The sequence below is a fragment of the Mustelus asterias genome, unplaced genomic scaffold (genome assembly GCF_964213995.1).
Source record: "Mustelus asterias unplaced genomic scaffold, sMusAst1.hap1.1 HAP1_SCAFFOLD_96, whole genome shotgun sequence".
Taxonomy (NCBI): Eukaryota; Metazoa; Chordata; class Chondrichthyes; order Carcharhiniformes; family Triakidae; genus Mustelus; species Mustelus asterias.
In genome coordinates this window covers 1014694-1035943 of record NW_027590144.1, presented here as the reverse complement: position 1 = coordinate 1035943, position 21250 = coordinate 1014694, and the positions used below count along the sequence as shown (strand labels likewise).

The following is a 21250-nucleotide window of genomic DNA, read 5'->3' as shown; positions in this document are numbered from 1 at the left end:
ATTCTGAAAGTTTTGCATCCTATTTAAACAGCAGCGTCTCTTGTACCTGATTAACACCCTATTCTATTGTACAGTATAATCTGATTCCTGTTATTGAAGAGTTCCTCTCATAGCTGCCAATGAGTGGAGAAATGATCAGTTCATAACCTGATTCAATGGAAGGTAAAACATTTATTCTTGTGATATTGTGCAATGTGCAGCAAAGCCCTGATAAATTGTGTTCCCAATACCAATAAATATTAGACAGCCGGTGGCCAATAGAGTGAGCTGCCACGATTTGGCTGCTGAAGGAGAACTTTAATGATCTCCGTGTCCGTTCCGATTCATTAACTTCTCTGTCAAAAGTCGATGTTAATTTTATGTTTTTCTCTCTCAACTCACTACTTAATTATCAGGAAGGCGGGATTCTTATTATTTTCAAAGGGCTGTCTTCGAGATTGGGGTCGTTTGACAAATATAAGGAGAAACATTGTATTGTGTGAGAGTTTCTTCTCATCTCCAAACCCAAATTGTACAGTGATAGCCATCCGCACTGTAAATAGAATCACTTTGTTCATACCCCTCATTTAGTTACAGAAATCGGTAAAAATTCTTCTGATAAATGATGCTTTATTATTGTGATGTGACAGAGACCCGGAATTGTCGCAAAATAGACTGACGGTCTCTTTATTTTCCACAAATGTTATTTCATCATTTTTAGATTTGTGTTCTTCTTGGGGGCGTGGTAATAAAATCACCATATTTACAATGGAATTAGTTATTTTAAATAAATAAATGATGAATTGCAATATCACCATCAGAAATAATGGAGACAATACAATGGACATATTCAGCCAAACAAATATCCCGACACAGATAAAATGTCCATTTTAACATTAACCTATTGTAAATCTGGAAGTCCATTCTGTTGGGGTGTGGAAGGTGGGACCTGGATCCAGTTACCGCCTCCAGCAGGGAATCAACAGGCGGCGCCTGGAAAGCCGCCCCCTACTGCCGGGTATTTAAATGCCGCTCACCGGGACCGGAATCCAACAGTCCGGGAGGTGGTTTGTTCATTGAGTTCCTGACACAACCATTTCCCCCAAATCACCAGAAGGATGAGGTCGGCGATTTCTCTCAGTTTGTTGCTGACTTTCTTATCCGGTGAGTAGTTTTTTTTCATTGCCTAAGTCTCCCACAGTTACTGTCTCAGTTTTAGTCCATCTCTGTAATACTCCAGAGTAAAAAAATATTACACCAGGATTAATCCTCGGGTTTTTTAATCTATTTTTACAGGTGTCCAGTCGGAGGTTGTGTTGACTCAGCCAGAGGCAGAGACCGGGCGTCCAGGAGGCTCCCTGACACTGACCTGTAAAACCAGCGGCTTCAGTCTTAGCAGCGCTTACATGTACTGGATCCGACAGGTTCCAGGACAGGGGCTAGAGTGGCTGCTGTGGTACTATAGTTCATCTAGCAACAACTACGCCCCAGCAATTAAAGATCGATTTACTGCGTCCAAAGACACTTCAAGCAACATCTTCTCTTTGGAGATGACGAGGCTGAAGACCGAAGACACCGCCATCTATTACTGTGCAAGACACCACAGCGAGAGGAACTAGGGATGGACCCGAACAAGAACAGCTCGAGAGGGAATTCAGCAACTTCCATCATAACCTGAAGGTCAGTGCTTGTTTTAAATGTAGTATTAACGACAGTGACCAGAACCAAAACACAAACCGCTTCTGACAAACCCAACTTAGTGAAAATTAAACATTAAACCAAGAAAACACACAGACATAATGGGCTGAGCTTTTCACTCTGTTTATATTTACTGTTAACAGTTTCAGCAATTACACACCTGGATATAATGCTCGTTTTAATATTTCTGATACTTGGAGGAGATGTTTCTAGATTGTGTTTTGTGAACTGCTGCATAAATTGTAAATTACATCGAAATAATGGTCTATTTGAAGTGAATATTGAGCGGCAGTACTGAACAGAGACTGAGTGCAGTTTTTGTGCGAGTGTCTGTCACTGTGATACAGCAGTGGGTCACTGTGCTGAGCACAGCGACATCCTCATACAAAAACCTCATGGAAAGAGATTGCTCAAATTGGTGATCAGTGCCACAGCAGGAGTTTCAAAGTAAACGAGGCTTCAGTGAAATAATGTGTGGAAGTAATATTAGTTTGTGAAAAGGTATAAAAATCTTCCCATAAAATCTATATTTACCGATATGCTAAATCTACACAGAGTTTAAAAGCATTCCGATCCCCTTTATAAATACAATGACCAGGACAAGCTGAAATATCTCACTCATTCGCTCGTGGATGAGGCAGAATCAGATTTTTGAGACAGCAGTGAAGTTAAACAGTTAGCAGTCGGGCACAGTATTTGTCATGCTGTGTCTCACTGTGATAACTGGGTGGCACAGCAGTTACTGTCAATACAAAAACCCCTCAGCACTAATTGACCGAGACTGGGGCAGTGCTCTGTTTTCCAATCCAGCATTATTTACAGTGCTGTATTATTTATGTCCCAGCCCTACACAAATAGCGAGAATTAATATGGGAAATTTATGATAACTATTTGATTATCAGTTGGTGTTTTCAATAACTTGATCATGTGATCCTCTATGAAATATAAAACATTAAGGTTATTTATGTAGAGCGAACGGTATCCACCAGTACAATAATAATTTCATGAAAATGCAGTGATTTGCTTTCCCTCTGGCTTGTGAATTTTTAAAATACTGATGGATTTCTGTCTATTTTGTGCAGAGATGGTTATTGTATGACCCAGCATAGAGAATGTGACACTGTGACGCCATGGGCTACTGGGGACAAGGGACCATGGTGACGGTGACTGCAGGTAAGAACCATGCATTTATTTAGTGAGTGTTTTATTTGAGTTTTTGTTTTATACTTTTTCTCGATTTTATTAATTCATTCGTTCAATGTAATGTGGTTTGGTGGATTCTGTGCTGAAAATCTTTACAATGTTTCATGTGATCCTGCTTAAAATGGGGGTTATAGAATTCTACTGTTAATTGACAAAAGGTGATACTGAGTGATTCAGTCTCTTGTTGTGATTTGGTGTTTATCTGCTGAGGACATTGTGTGGCTGGGTTACTTTAAATGCCTTCCTTTTGTTAAACAGTTCGGCGTTTCTTCAATGTTTAATCTCGGTGACATCTAGTGGCTGCGAGTTGCACTATCTACTGCACAAGTGTTTGAAATCTAACCCAATATTAACAAAATGTGTTAAAGTTTCTACTTTAATGTTGCGAACATGTTCCGCTTAATCACAATCTGGTTTTGTTATCTCATTGTTGTGCTTATTTTAATTATTAGTTGCTTTGGTGATGGTCAGATTGGCTGGATTTTAAATTGAGATTTTCTGCCAGTGTGAAATTTGATTCTGTTGCAACTGTTTGTAGAATTGAGCTGCTTCTGCAGGGGTTCAGTCCCTCAGTGCTGCGTGTTTCTGGTGAGGAGGTTGTCTGTCTGGGTGACTTTGAATAAGTAAAATCTGTGAAATGGTTCGGAGATTCTGCACTGTTTACACTCGGTGACACTGAGCTGTTGTACACTGTGATTGAATACAAACAGTCTGAGGGTTTTAAACTACTTGACGCGTGCCTGCAGACAGAAATCAGGCAGGCTTTATTGTATTTTTATTTTTTTAAATCTTAGCTGATAATTGCAGGTTAAACCAAACCATGGTTTATGCCACTCGTCCAAAACATAGTTTGCCACTGCATTCACAATTTGGGATACATGCCATGTTTAACCTCGGTGACATCTGACGGCTGCAGCTTTTACCCACCCAATATTTAAATATGTTTGAAATCTGTTTGAAATATGACCCAATATGAATAGAATGTGGTAAAATTTCAATGTTAATTTGTTGGACATATTCCACCTCCTCGCAATGCTATTGCTCTTATTCCAAATTTCTGTTTAGTTCAAACATTCATATATTTGGTGACGAGCTGGTTTGCCGGATTGAATATTGAGATTTCCTTGCAATCATATTTTTGATTTTGTTGAATGGATAATTGAGTTGCGTCCCCGTGAAACGGATTGATTCCCTCATTGATGTGTTTTGGTGTGTTTCTGTTGAGGAGGTTCTGTTGTTGGGTCACTAAGAATGTTTAAAATGTGTGAAATGTTTTGGTGTTTCTGCATTGTTTAAACTCGGTGGCACTGAGCGGTTACACGTTTTCTGGTTAAATGCAAAAAATCTATGAGTTTGAAAATCTTGTAGGGAGAAAATAAGCAGGTTGAGAAAGAAATAAAATAAAGGTATTCCAGCATTTTTATAAATTTTAACTAACTTCGAAATTAAAATAAATCATGTCTTACAACGCTCAATCGGACACTAAGTAGTTGCTGCAAAAACAAACTTCTCATTAACAAGTTTGATAATAAAATTAATATAATTCAAACTGTTATTATTCGGTAACATAACTACATTTTCACAAAAGATTATTTTCTATTAATATCATTTCGCATTAATCGGCTTTAATAGTTCTGCTGTGCTTTGCACACAATTAACATGACCAAAAAGGTTTCTCGGCTGGAAATATTTTGTGATAATTCCAGAAACTATTTCAATGATAACATGCTGTTTCCACAGCAGCGCTCAGTTCAACAAGATACTTTGCATTAATTGTTATATCCCCGATGAAGTTCGCATTCACTTAAATATGAGTTTTGGAGAATAATTGGCAATAAAACGCTATTTGGCAATTTTTGTGCCCGATTATTACATTGTTTCTGTGCAGGCGCAGCATTCCTTCCAAGTAATTTGTAGTTGGATGCAGAGGTAATTAATCACTAATCTCATCTCAAAATTTGTGAAATGGTTTGGTGTTTCTCAATTGTTTCTGTATTGTTTCAACTCGGTGATCCTGAGCGGTTGCACATTTTCTAGCTAAATGAAAAAAACAAACTGCGTTTAAACATACTTGTCAGGATAAAACAAACTGGTATCGGAAAAAATAAAACAAATATATATTTGAGCATTTTATTCATGTTAACTGATGCTTGCAGATTTAAGTAAATCATGAATTACAATTCTTACTGTGTCACTGTATCTCTGTTAGGGACATTACACTACACTGGATCTGTTATATCTGATTTGCACATTTTCAGAAAAAAAAATTTTTTTGCCCAGTTTTCGAGATTTGAGATAGACAGGGAGAAATAGTTAAAAGTCGAAGGGAATTTTGAAATGAATATCAGTTTAATTTAAAAGAAGTTATTGATTTTTGTTGTTGTACTTTGAAAATTGATCAGTTAGAATCCCACAGTTTAAATAAATTTGACAGAGTGAACACAGTTTTCTGACAGGTGGAATTCGCTAACACTAAACAATTGTTCATATCATGGTGTTTGAATTGTCGTAAGGTGTCAACAGAAACTGGCTAGAGATTTACAATTTAATACTTGAAATTCAAATAATTAATTTTTTATAATATTATAATATTTTTATATTAGTAATATTTGCTCTGCATTTAATAATAACATCCTGTCTCCCATTACTGCTGAACATAGAATAGAATTATTGGATGAATAAATGACAGAATAGAAGAATTGATTCTATTTGAGCATTATGTTTAATTAGTATTAAATATTATACTGAAGAAAAAGTCTCGACTTATTTTGTGCATCATGTTTCAGTGTTGCAGAGGATTTGAATCAATTGTCCTCATTGTGTTTTTCATTGTTTAATTCAGAACTTCTTAATTTAAACAATATGTTCAGTAATTAAATTATATGGATGGTCCAAATTATTAAATCTAGGAAGCAGCTTCGTTGACTTCAAACTGCCAGGCCGTTACAGTATATACAAATTCAGAAACATGCATTCTTTGCAGGTTATAATAAGGCATTTGGAGTAAAAGTGGAAATGAAAAAAACATTACAATGTTATTCGATTTAAGCAAATGAATTACAGATGTCTGAATCTTTCCATTCAGTAATTTGAAGTTTATTGTTTGAGATTTAATTGGAACCTAATTACTTCACAATGTTCGAGGCAGGGAAAGTTTTGAATGATTGAAAACTGATTTTATTATGGAGTACAAATCAGCTAACAGGAAAAGTAACCGGCAATTAACAAAACAAAATATAATATTGGTGCTAATTAATTCAAAACAAAATACCTTGAATAGTGTACTGGCGTGCAAAATATCATCCGTTTTAGAGAACATCTGATTGTATCGAAAATGAATTCAGAGACAAAACCTTTCTTTCATCAGCTATGCTTCGCTCGATAAGGTGTTTTACCTTGAATATTTTGTTGATTACATTTAATTAAGAAATTAGATCGAATCAGGTAATGATTTTCAATGTAAATGTTTCTTGGTTTATTTAATCCTTACTGTGTCACTGTATCTCTGTTAGGGACATTGAACTGTCCTGATTCTGCTATTTTTGATGCCTCATTTACAGCGCAATTACATTTTTACATAGTTTTCGAGAAGTGAGACAGACAGAGAGACATAATTAAAAATCGACAGGAGTTTTGAAATGAATTTCAGTTTTATTCAAAAGAGGTTACTGATTTTCTGTTGTAAATTGATAATTGATCAATTAGATTCAAACAGTTTGAATTAAATTGACAGATTGATCATACCTACCTGCTGGGAAATCGATTGTTGCACCGTTTGTGTCTGTTCTGTTTCTGCGCGCGTGGTCACCGTGTTGGGGCCAGGAAACTGCCTGACTGGCTGTAAATCCTCTGGTTCATTCTCCTGTATGTCAGGGAGTTAAATTTGATTTCTTTCTTCATACACTTGTATCTGTGAGAAATGTGACAGTTTGACTTGATGTTTGACTCGGCGTCTCAGAAATGAGATCCCTGAAGCATATTGTGACCATCAGAGAGAGCAGAAACGTCAGATTGTAGAGGGAGATTTGGATGATTTTTAACCAGTGATGTACCGGCCTTGGGAATGTTCGATCAGCAAATGCAAAGTGAGATTTACTATATTATGCTCCGTAGTAAAGCAGTCCATGACCTGTTTGGTATGACAGTTGCAGGGTCAAATTCATTTGCATTTTATTTTTAATCTTCTAAAGCCATTTTAGAGTCATTTGCTCGGCCAGAATTTTTAATCATCAATAATTGTTCCTTGAGAAAGTGTTGATATGAAGCATCCTTGAATAACTGCAATCCATATGCTGCAGGCATCCGCCGTGCTGTTAGGCGGAAGTTCCAGGATTTTGACCCAGAAGGAACTGAGGTATTGTTTCAAGTCAGGATGGTGTGTGTCTTGGAGGGGAGCTTGCAGGTGGTAGTGTTCATATGTGGCTGCTGCCCTTATCCTGTTAGGATATAAAGGCAACGGGTTTGGACACTGTTTACTATGGAGCCTTGGTGAGTTGCTGCGGTACATCTTGTATATAATACACACTGGTGTCACTGCTTGTTCGTGATGGAGAGAGCGAATAGGGTGAATGAGGGGGCGCATAATCTTGTGGGTGGCTTTGCCCTGGATTGTGTCAAATGTCTTGAGTTTTTACAGGTTTCCCTCATTAAGGAAAGGGGAAATTATTCAATTGCGACTGATTGCGAAAGATTTAAATGTTTTTCCAACCCTTGGCCCGCGCTCCGTATTGTGCTCACTTGTCACTCCCACTTACTGTGTGAATGGGTGAGTATGTGTGGAGTGAGTGTGTTTTCCAGACTGAATCAGCCAGATAGAGACTTATACACATCACACACTCTCACACACATAAATACTCTCATATTCTCTCACACGTGCACACACACACACATACATACTCACACTTACTTTCTCTCTCATACGGTCTCTCTTACACACCCATACACATTCTCTCTCTCACGTTACACATACACTCTCTCAATACAAATACATACATCGTCTCGCTCTCTCCATCAATCTCTCACATCCCCATACACAAAAGCGCTCACATCCCCACACACCCACCCATTCTCTCTTATACACAGACACACACTCTCACATAAGCACAGTCTCACACTCTCGCGCACGCACTCTCACATGCACTCTCTCTCTTCCACTCTCTGTCACACAAGCTCAAGCTGTCTCACATTTCTTCACACGCTCTCTCACAATTCCTCTTGCACACGCAACTCTCTCTCTCACAAACACACGCACATATTTCTATTTTTCTTGCGCACACTATCTCACACCTCTACATTCTTGCTCTCACACACTGGCTCTCTCACAAACACTCTCACAAACATAGAACATGCACACACTCTAACACACACTCTTACACACAGACACGGTCTCTCACATAAGCACAGTCTCGCGCACGCATTCGCACTCTCACACACACACATGCACTATGCCTCTCACATTCCCTCTTCCGTACACTCTCCCTTCGTCTCACACACATTCCCATGCCCTCTCTCACTCATACGAACACTTGCACCTGTATTCTCTCACACAGGTACATATTTCTCTCTCTTTCACACGCTCACTCCCTTACACATTGTCTCACACATGCACAATCTTGCTCTCAAACACTGTCTCTCACAAACACCCTCTCTTTCACACGCACAAAATCTCGCACACAGTCTCCCCTTCTCTTACACACGAACACACATGTATATACAATGTATCTCTCTTTAAACACTCCACCTATCACACTCACATGTTCTCTCAACAGTCATTTCACTCACACACATTCACGCATCCACTCTGTCTAAGTTTCACACTTTTTCTCGCTCACACACACTCTCCCCGCCCCTCCACACACACACACACACACACCACACACACACACACACACTCAAACACCCCACATTGCTTCTATCTCCCACACACATTGTACACATCTTTCGCACTCACACGCCATCCCATGCACAGTTTCACACACTGATGAACATATTATTTTGCTTTCCAATAGGCACTCCCTCTCACACACACTGTCTTTCACATGAACACAACACTCTCCCACACACATAACCTCCCTCTCAGGCACACACACTCTCTTTCACAGACATCGTGTATCTCAAATAGACATACTCCCTTTCACATCAACATACACACAATCACTCACAGAAGTACTCTTTCACACAGACTCCCCACACACACTCTCCCCGCCCCTCCACACACATACATTTTCAAGAAGGGACACACTCTCACACACAAAGAATAATTCTTCAAACACACATTCTGTCTCACATACACACATTATCTCACACACCCTTTCTCTCACGTACACTCTCCCCTCTTGCACGCACAGCCCACTGTCTCACACACGTGCAAACGCATTCTATCATACACAGGCATCCTCACACACACATTCTCTCTCTCTCTCTCTCTCGTTCTCTCTATCTCTCTCCCTCTATCTCTCTCTATCACTCTCTCTCTCTCTCTCTCGCTCTCTCTATATCTCTCTCTCCCTTTCTCTCTGTCTCTCTCTCACACACACACACACACTCTCTCTCTCTCTCTTTCTCTCTCTCTCTCACACACACTTTCAATCTCACATACGTCAGAGTGTCTGTCCTTGACACCATAGAGTAGAATCATAGGATGCTACAGTGCAGAAGGAGGCCATTCAGCCCATCGAGTCTGCACCAACAGCAAACCCACCAACGCCCTATCCCCATAACCACATGTATTTACCGGTACTAGTCCCCCTGACACTAAGGGGCAATTTAGCACGGCCAATCCACCGAACCCACATCTTTGGACTGTGGGAGGAAACAGGAGCACCGGAAGGAAACCCAAACAGACACGGGGGGAACTTGCAAACTCCACACAGTCAGTGACCCAAGTCGGGAATCCAACTCTGAGGCAGCAGCGCTAATCACTGTGCTACCGCCACCGCCCCCCCCCACCCGACCCCCCCCCCCCCGCCCCCCCCCCCCCCGCCCCCCCGCCACCCCGGTAGCATTTGAATGAGGGTGGGATCAAGGGGCCCGAGGAAAACTAGTCAATAAGAATCGGCGGGAAATTCTTCTCTGTTTGGAGTCATACTTAGCACAAAGCAACATGGTATTGGTGGTTGGAGGTCAAACATCTAAGTTCAGATTTCACTGCAGGATGTCGGCAGGGGACTGTTCTTGGACTAACAATCTTCTACTGCTTCAACAGTGACATTCCATCCAACATGAGGTCAGAAGTAGGAATTTCCATGTGTTAAACCGGACACAAACCCCCCAAAAATAAGAAGGGAATTGGCTGAGACCAAGGCCGCCTGGCTCCCAATACTGGTTGATTCCTGTGCGACCCATCCTAGTTTTGCTGTCAGCTTCCCTACAGCTCCCTCAGTCTGACTATTTGTTCACTGGTACGTGTTTCTTAAAGAAAGACACCGACACGAAAGCAGCTGCCCGGTGATTTACACATCCCTGCTACTGAAAGCTGATCAATGTGGAGAATCGGGAAAAGATCGATGGAGAGGAAGAGGTGGAGGTGGCCCACTGACTCTCTCACCCTCACCCACACTTCCTCACTCACCCTCAATCTCTCATCCTCACTCAAAGAACTTGACTCGCTCACCCTCACTTATCCACCTTCCCTCGCTGACACACTCTCACTCATTCATCCCCACTCACAAATCCCAACTCACTCATCCCAACTCACTCATCCCAACTCACTCACCCTTGCTCACTCATCCACCCTCACACACTCAATTTCACGCACTCAACCTCAGAAACTCACTGATCCTCATTCACCCTGAGTCACTCACCCTCACACCCTCACTCACTCAAAATCACTCACACACATTCGCTCTCTCACTCTCACCCATCCTCACTCACTCACCCTCATTCACTCACATTCACACCCTCATTCACTCACCAGCACTCACTCACTCACACTCACTCGCCCTCACACACCCTCATTCACTCACTGTCACTCAGTCACCCACACTCACACGCTATCACTCACTCAACCTCACTCACTAACCTTCAGTCACTCACTCAGAGCCTCAGTCACTCACCAACACTCATAGTCACCTTCGTTCACTCATCCCACTAACCCACCCTCACTCACCCAGTCTCACTCACTCTCACTCACTCAGTCCACTTATCCACCCTCACTTATCCAGTCTCACTCACTCTCACTCACCCTCACTCACCCCACTTACCCACCTTCACTCATCCAGTCTCAATCACTCTCACTCACTCACCGCACTTACCCTCCCTCACTCATCCAGTCTCAATCTCCCTCACTCACCCTCACTCACTCTCCCCACTTACCCACCCTCACTCACCCAGACGCACCCCCACACACTCAAGCTCAATTACCCTCTCTCTCACACGTACGCCACCTGACCCATTCAAACTCACTGAGACTCACGCACCTACATTCACTCACACACCCTCACATATTCACCATCACTCACGTTCACCCACCCTAACTCACAGATCTCAATCACTCATCCTCAGTCAAACACCTTTACTCACTCACCTTCACTCATCCACCCATCCGCATTCATTCTCCCTCACACACTCTCACACACCACCCTCAATAACACACCCTGACTCACTCACTCTCTCACCCTCACTTACTAAGTCACATTCACTCCTCACCCTCATTCACTCGCTCTCACTCACCCACCTTCACTAACCTTCACGCATCCTCACTCACTCACCCTCATTCATTCTCTCTTACCGACACTCACTCACCCACTTTCACTCACACATTAAGCCACCTTCACTCACCCACCCTCTCTCACACACCATCATTTACTCACGCTCTCTCACCCTCACCCACACTCACTCACTCACCCTCAATCACTCATCCTCACTGAAAGAACTTCACTCACTCACCCTCACTTACCCACCTTCTGTCACTCACACACCATCACTCATCCACTCTCACTCCTTCAATCACTCACCCGCACGCACTCACATTCTCTCACTCACACTCGCTAAACCTGTGTGTGGAGGTCTGCAACGAGAGAGAAGAAAGATCTCAAGCGGCAGTTTGGTCTTCAAATGTGGGAGCTGCCCTGCGAATGTGGAGAGCTGGGGGGAATCCCTGGGGGCTCAGGGCCAAGGACAATGGCAAACAGCCGGGGAGAACAGGAGGCGTGCTAAAGGGCAGAGAGCCGGGGGGGAAGGGCAGAGAGCCTGGGGAATGGGCCCACAGCCGGGCAACAGGGCTGAGAGCCGGGAAAGGGCAGAGAGTCAGGAGAAAGCGCAGAGAGCCAGAAGAAAGGGCAGAGAGCTAATAGAAAGGGCAGGGAGCCAGGGAAAGAGGAGAGAGCCAGGATAAAGGGCAGGGAGGCCGGGGAAAGGACAGAGAGCCGAGGAAAAGGACAAGAGAGCCCAGAGGAAAGGGCAGAGAGTCAAGGGGAAAGGGCAGAGAGCCAGGGGAAAGGGGAAAGTGGATAGGGAGCAGGGACACCGGGCAAAGAGCCGGGGGAAAGGGTAGGGAGCTGAGGGAAAGGGCAGGGAGCCGGGGGAGAGGGGACAGAGCTGGAGGGAAGTGTAGAGAGCCAGGTGGAAGTGCGGAGAGCCGGGTGAAAGGGGAAAGGAGCCATAGGGAATAGCAGAGAGCCAGGGGAAAGCGCAGAGAGTCGGGGAAAATGGGCAGAGAGTGGGTGATGGACGGGCGGAGTGAGGATGTGCAAAATAGAGCTAGCACCACAACCAGATCATCTGTAATCTCAGTGAATAATGGAGGAGACGTCAGGGCCCGAATGGCCAACTCTTGCTATTAATGTCTGACCCTTCAATTAGTCAATGTTGCAATTATTTGAATTTGTAATCACATTGAGAGTTTCCTGGTCATTCAGTAAGTATTCATTCCGAAGGTATTTTTGAAGCAAAGTCACTAATCTTCATTTTGTGGAGTGAGAGGCAGTGAGTCGGAGAGAGGAAGGGGCATCAGTTAGTTTGAACACAGGCAATAGCCAAAACTACAATGTGGATATGCCGACGCTAGGTTGGGGTGGGCACAGTAAGGAGTCTCACAACACCAGGTTGAACTCCAACAGGATTATTTGGAATCGTGAGCTTTTGGAGCTCTTTCATCAGGCGAGTGGCTGATATGAATGAAGAGACAACTTCTTCATCACAAAGTCCTGTTGTTTGAGAAATAGGTAGTGCCTGAAGTAATGGAGAAACTCTTTACTCTTCTCTGTTAATCCAATGAATGGTATGTCATTACAATGACATCAAAATGTTTTTGTCTTTCCAACCTGATAGAGGTCGAGACAGTGATGTGAGTTTCTACAAAGATGGCGATTCTCAAATGATAGGAGTAACAGAAGCTGAAAGGTGTATGTAGGTCTTAATCGGGAAATATTAAGTTAAGTTCATAATTCTAGACAAATCGTGATGTAGAAACATAGAAAATAGAAGCAGGAGTAGGCCATTCGGCCCTCTGACCCTGCTCTACCATTCACTTTGATCACAGCTCATCAATATCCTGACCCCGTCTACTACCCATATCCATTGATCCCTTTAGCCGCAAGAGCTATACCTAATATAGAAACTTACTTGTATAAATATGTTTGATTAATTAATAAACGCAAGTAAGAGTCTAACTTGTTGAATCGACTATTCTTTCCCAGCGACACCGTCTCCGCCCACTCTCTACAGCCTCGTCTCTTCCTGTCAGCAACACAACTCCGCTGGCTCCATCACCTACGGCTGTTTGGCGATGGACTACTCTCCAGATGTCTCCAAACTGACCTGGAAGAAAAATGGGCAGCTGATCGACACTGGCTTTAAGACTTATCCATCAGTGAGAAACGCGAAGGGAACCTATACCCTGAGCAGCCAATTAACCATCACCCAGTCACAGGGAGAGTGCAGCAAAATCGACTGTGAGGTTCGACACAGCGACTCAGTCAAGAGCATTGAAATGCAATGTAAGTGTTGTGGAACTTGGGCAAGACAGGAACGCGCCGATTGAACTATATAAGGCCTTAGTTATAACTGATCTGTAGCATTCTGAAAAATTGAATTATGCAAAATCCAGGTAAGTGTCTACTGACTGAAAAGTTGCTCAGAATCAAAGAACAACAGAAATGATACTGTGCAGAATGAGGCCATTTAGCCCACCATGTCTGTGCTGGCCAAAAGGGAGAACGAATAAACTAGCCAGACAAGTTAAGCCTATTTTCCAGCCCAAACTCCGTAGCATTGCAGCTTAAAGCAATTGAGATGTAGACCCAGATGCCTTTTAAATGACCATGCTCCCTGGTAATTGAGCCCTCCACTTGGGGAATGAATTATTTCTGCCTACGTCCCTTATTTTTGTTGTAAACCACAATTATGTCACGCCTCAGCTTCCTCTTTTCCGAAAGAGAACAAACCCTGTCTATCCAATCTCGCCTCATGGCGGGAATTTTCAGTCCCTGGCAACATTCTTGTAAACCTCATCTCTCTCCAGAGTCATTACGTTATTCCTGCAACGTGGTGACCAGAACTGTACAGCAAACTCCAAACTTGGCCTAACTAGGTTTTATGCAGCTCCATCATTGTATCATTGTTTTTGCATTCAATATCTCACATAATAAAGGAACTAATTTGATATGCTTTCTTGATCAACTTTTTCAGCTGCCCTACCATCTACAAGGACCTGTGGACGTGCACTCTAAGGTCTTGCATTTCCTCAATCCCTCTGAACATTCCAGTTTATTGCCTTGCTTTTTTTTCCCTCCCCAAATGCATTGTGTGGCACTTTTGACGGTTGAATTCCATTCGCCATTTCCCTGCCAATTCAACCAAACCATGGATATAATTCTCAAATCGGCAGCGATGGTGCTAAAATAAAAGAACTAATTTTAATTGATGTCAATTGAATCTTCAAGTAACGTCTGAACATTTGTTTGTTGAAGGCCCAATCCTTATCACCCCAACCGTTATCCTCACCGTGAGTTCCAGTGAAGAAATCACCAGCAGAAAATTTGCAACCATGGTCTGTTCAATCATCGATTTCCAGCCAAAGTCAATGACGGTGAAGTGGCTGAAGAATGGACAACCCATGGATTCAGGAATTGTCACCTCTCCCGCCTGTGAAGTGAATGGGAACTTCTCGGCCAGCAGTCGGCTGACAGTCTCCGCTCAGGAATGGTTCAGCAAAGTAGTCTATACCTGCCAGGTCACTCATCAAGGATTCACCCAGAGTCAGAACATCAGCGGATCTCTGGGTAAGAGACTCAAACCGAGGATAAAATATACCATTCCGATGTTAATCGAAATTAGGGATCTATTAAAATTAGTACAAAGATAGAACAACTTCTAATTTGCTGTCATGTGGTTTGCTGCATTAGGACAGTGCCCCATTCAGAATTTCATCACAACAGCAATTTTTGTTATTCCTTCATGAGATGTGCATTTATTTCCCATCCCTGAGGGCACTTAAGTGTCAACCACATTGCTGTGGATCTGGAGTCACATGCATGCCAGGCCAGATAAAGACAGCAGATTTACTTTTCTAAAGGGCATTCGTGAACCAGGTGGGTTTTTACAACAATGGCTTCATGATGATCATTTGACTTTTAATTATAGATTTTTACTAAATTCAAATTTCACCACCTGCAGTGGTGAGATTCGAATCTGTATCCCCAGAGTCGTGCCCTGGGTTACAAGACCATTGGCAACACCACCATGCCACTGCCTCCCCTTGAAATAGTGTTCCCTTCCATTTTGAAGTAACATAGTGAGCGAGGTGGTCTTGATGTCAGCTTTTTCCTGAGACAGCTGGTAAGATTTGGAGAGACAGTCGGTGTCGGACTGTTTCACAGGTCACAGCATAGGGGTAAAATATTGGGAAGTGCATCCACCCTACTTATAAACTAACTGCCAGTACTTGGTTCCTGAGTTCAGGAATGGTATATTTGTTGGGGAATACTGCAATGTTGATTCATGAGAATGATACCGCTGCTAAAATACTTGAACAAAGAGAGAATAATTTCACAGAGCAGGCTGGTTTTCCATCCTCCATAGAGGTTGAAAGGTGATACTTAGAGGTTGATATCTCGAAGGCAACTTCGTCTCCTTCAGGCTGAAGACTGCTGTCCTGCTTCTGAAGAGGGAACTAGGGTTGATTTTCATTTTTCATTCACAGATCCTCCCCAGTGCCCTGATACCACAGTGACGATACAGCCACCACCAATAGAACAGGTCTTACTGGAGGCGACCGTGACCTTAACCTGCATCATTTCTCATGCTCCCTATGGAGTCAACGTGTCCTGGATCCGAGACAGGAAGTATTTGAAATCAGAGATTGCCGAAAAGCCAGGAGCGGATCCTGACAGCGTGGTCAGCAACTTAAACATCTCGACACAAGCCTGGCTGAGTGCGGCTGTGTTTGACTGCGTGGTGAGCCATCAGGATCTGCCGACTCCTTTAAGAAAATCCATCCACAAGGAAACAGGTGAGCTGAGAGATTGAAGCAATAAATGCGTCACTATGTCTATTTCCAGTGTCAGTGGACTGGTCAATATTCAGTATTCAGTGCATTAATGGTGTCCCCTGAGTGGAAACTCTACGAACTAAAAACTGGGGGTTGTAGATATTTTTACGGGGAAATTTGATGTGTTGATGAATGAAAAGTGAACTGAAGGCGATGTTATTGGGTTTAGATCGAATAACGAGGGAGGAGCCTGATGTGGAGCATAAAATCCAGAAAACCAAAAATAAAGTCGATCAGTTGGGCCGAATAGCCTGATTCTGTGCTGTAAAATTTCTGAAACTTCCCAGTCCAGCCCCCTGAGTTATTTGAGAAAATAATTGTGTTCACCTCTGCTCCAAGCTGGAAGTCAAAAATGGAAACATTTAAAATCGAAACGAAGCACATTTTTCTGATATCTAGCCAGCAGTTTCATTATCCCCAGAATTCTCCAGTTTATTGACATTTATTGTACATTTTCTGCAGATCCAAATCCGCGGGAACCGTTCGTCTCTGTCCTCCTGCCCTCGGCAGAAGAAGTCTCCGCTCAGAGATTCGTCTCCCTCAGCTGCTTAGTGAGACGTTTCTCCCCTCGAGAGATCTTCGTCAAGTGGACCGTCAACGACAAGCCGGTGAATCCTGGGAACTATAAGAACACCGAGGTGGTCGCGGAGAGCGGGAATAGCTCCTTCTTCATGTACAGTCTGTTATCCATTGCAGCAGAGGAATGGTCCAGCGGCGCTTCTTACTCCTGTGTGGTGGGACATGAAGCCATCCCCTTGAAGATCATCAACAGAACAGTTGACAAATCCAGCGGTAAACCCAGTTTTGTGAACATTTCCCTTGCTCTGATGGACACCGTTAATTCATGTCAATGAGAATCATTCGCGAACATTAAAAACTTCAATAAAAATAATAAAATATTTTTCCTCTAACAACAAATGAAATAGCCAAACGCTTAATTGATTGTTTTTCAGTTTTACTTCCATTAGCTATCTTTGGTTTGACCCAGATATTTTCAGGTCTCAGGTCCAAGTCTTGTTGAACCAGTGCGCCCAGCTCAGACACACCCTGTGTTAGACACAGAGTGGAGCGCATTCATTACAGGATTCTGCAAAATATCTTCACCGACTTTCCTCCCTGAGGAAAACTCCGACAATTTCAACATTTCTGACAAACAAACACAACATTTAGATCTCGGTGTTCCTGCTTCTCTCGTTGTCCATGCCTTTACGCATTGATGTCATATTTAAGCTGCTGCACCACACTCACTGGGAACTGGAGTGAGGGTCACACAGAAACATGGAGCAACAATCCCCCCATCAGAGAGAGGGAGAGTGAAATTGTGAACATACCGGATTCCTACTCACCCAACAAAGAGAGGGGAGGAGCAGTAGCTAACCCATGTACCACCACTTCCTCAATGAAAGCAGGAGGAATGGCCTTATTTAATCCATTCACCTCCACCTCCTCAGTGGTTAGAACCATCAGGGACATTGCTTCACCAGGTAGAGAGAGGGAAATTATGAGCTCACTCTCCTCCCTCTCCCCAAGTAGCGTGTTTGGAAGGGAACGGCTCTCTACTATAAGGACTCAGTTGTCAACAGTACAAATTAGCTTCCGTTTACTTGCTGCAGATTTTGAAGTATCATTATCAAAGTGTCATTGAAGTATATAATACACATATACTTATATATATATATATATATACTTACATATATATATATATATATATATGAATGTATACTTATATACATATATACTTATGCAACATAGTTTAAAAATGTTTCAACACTCTTGTTCCTGTTAATCATGTGCTGGCATTGATTTCCCATGATACAAATTTAAACAAATAATAGAATCCTCCCCGGTTTTCACTGTTCTGTCACTGAGGTTTCTGAGATGCATCAATGAATTATTTCATTCGCTCTCCTGATATCACCGTGCCACTCACATAAAAGAAATTTCTACATCAAACACTGAAAATATGCTCCATTATTCATATTGTTTGGATCACGTTCAGTTAATGATTGCCGGTTAAACTTGCAGCAACGGTTAAAAAATACACACACTGACAATACCGCACAAAACTGTCACAATTATAAATACACACATAGGCGTACATATATATACACACACACACACACACACACAAACACGCACACACAGACACATCGACACAAATGCACAAATACACATACTCACAAAATGCACACAAATGCAGAAAGACACATGTAAATACACACACAAATGCATGCACATATACAGAAATACGAACAGGCGCATTCAAATACAGACAGAAGCACACATACACAGCACATACACATGCACAAAAACACACAGATACATGCATACACACAGATACACTTTCACACACCATAGGTACATGCAATACTTGCACAAACGAACACACATGCAGAGAAACAAGAATGCGCACACAAATGCACTCATGGACAACACAGGCACAAACAAAAATACACACACAAATACACCCACACAAAAATATACCCATACATAAATACATCCGTACACAAATATACATAGGCACACACACACATTCTCTCTCTCTCTCTCCCCCCCCCCCCCTTCCACACACACACACACACACACACACACACGGATACATAGACTCGCGCTTGTACAAACAGGCACTAAAACAACAACATATGTAGATAATCAAATATGTATTAACGTACACATATACACATAAACCACACAGGTACATACACAGACACATATGTGAGTAGGTACACAGACCCAAACACAAACACATACATGCAGAGACACAATACAGACAGATACACACGCATGCAGAGCTACATAAATACACAAGCAAATACATAGACTCAAATAAGTACATATATATATCAGCACACATTCACGCTGACAGGAATATAGATATAAAGACGCACAATGTTATACACATTAACAAACACACATGGAAATATATATAAACAAATTAGCAGACTACATATAGATGAACAGACTGCAAAACATTTACACGCAAACATGTAGACGCAAACATTAACATGCTCATACAGAACAGAACACCATAGCACACATTACTACACATCGAAACACAAACATACATCAACACACCGTTATAAAGAACTATCAACATGTATATACATATACTGACCTGCTAACAGACATGCACACAGACACACGGAGAAACAGACGCACACAGAAAGGGAAACAAACATTACTAGAGTGACAGAAATTAACACATAGCAATAGGCATAAACACATGTACACCCATTAAGAATGGCATTAATAAATATTCATAGACTTCATACAATAATAGAGTCATACATACACAATGACACAAGAATAAAATACACACACAGATGCAGACACACAACTACACAAATCAACAACCATAGGCAAATGAACACGTACATTAACACTGTTGCACACATATTAACTCAAAGCCAAAGATTAATGCACACGCACACAAACGCAAGATCTTAAATACAAACGGGAGGCAAATGATGAATGTAACATTTAAAGGTGATTTTTTAATGCACATATCCACAGATTAACTATCCAAATGTACAATGAACAGACAAACACGTTGAGAAGCTGAATTAAGCTCATGATCTATTTCCACCATAAAGAAGCACAGATCGGAAATTACATCCCAACTCTTAAACAACAACATTTACAGTTTATAGATCAGTAACCATCTGTGAAAACAATCATTGATCAGTGAACGATATCAGTCATAACATTGTTCAATAAGGGATAGTGGCAAATAGTTCAAAAATGAACTGATACTCAATTAAACATCTTCAGTGTTTTCTGACATGGACTGTCCAAGGAATGTCAATAAAGATCAGGTGTGAAAATAGTTACGGAGATCGGTTACTGAATGTCCTGAATTTAACAGTAGTTATACATTGAAAATTGAATTCGAGATTAAATGAACAGCCTAAAAAGGAGAACGGGGAACATAAAAATAACAATAAGATCACTTGGATAAATAAAGTAATCTAATTTCAGTTCCTGGTCTCCGTCCCCTAGACTCCACCGACCGCGTCTGGATTGACGACAATGAGGATGATAACAGCAACATCTGGACAACCGCTTCTACATTCATCGTGCTGTTCTTCCTGAGCATTTTCTACAGCACTGCAGTCACTCTGGTGAAGGTGAGATGATTCAATTCACTCACATTTCAAACTGGCAGAATGGATTTGAAAAAATTCTCAATGTTTCGCTGATTAAAAACTCTAACATTAATGTCCGGCATCATCAACATCTGCTTCATTATTGTATCTTTCTTTTACAGATCAAATGATGGGTTGAATTTTGGAAGCTGCAGATTTCCTGCAGCTGATTATCAAGATCTCTGTATGGATCAAATACAATATCTGCGCTCGGTGACTCTATCAGTAAAATTCTCTCAGTTTATCATTCTGAATCTGTAACTGAGACAATCATAGACATTAATTCAGTTTTCAGTGTGAAATGTAAGAGGCATTTTTTGTTATAATGTAATTGTGGTTAATAGTTTCCCCGTAGTTTAAAGATCATGTATAAATAAGAAACTTTTCTCATTCCTTATTCACATTTGATAATTCCTCTTTCTATTAAGGTCCTGTTTTCTCTTTCTGGTGTATGTAACAGATGTACAGATACTGACGGATTCCCTGTGCATCTGTTCTGTTCTCAATGTGAAGCTCGATCGTTATGTTCACTTTTCTAACTTTAAAAAAATAATGTTGCTGTAAAATATTCTCTGAATTTTTAAAATAAATATTGAATGAAATTTTAACCATCTCTGGCTTGGCTTAATTCCGTTCTCCAAAACACATCAACTCCGCCCCATTTTCCCTATTATACGGTTTCCCCTCTTTCCCAGATAGGGATTTTCCCCAGTCATATGTGGGATGTGGTTGAACT

General features: G+C 41.8%; 1 pseudogene across 1 annotated transcript; it reads left to right on the top strand.

The window, feature by feature from the left end:
- The first annotated feature begins 1029 nt into the window (after nt 1-1029).
- Nucleotides 1030-21124, top strand: LOC144484234 (Ig heavy chain C region, membrane-bound form-like; annotated as a pseudogene). The gene is made up of 9 exons (XR_013496065.1): nt 1030-1143; nt 1276-1584; nt 2782-2850; nt 13518-13817; nt 14790-15101; nt 16022-16330; nt 16832-17161; nt 20369-20496; nt 20637-21124. The product of XR_013496065.1 is annotated as an Ig heavy chain C region, membrane-bound form-like (transcript).
- Nucleotides 21125-21250: the final 126 nt, after the last annotated feature.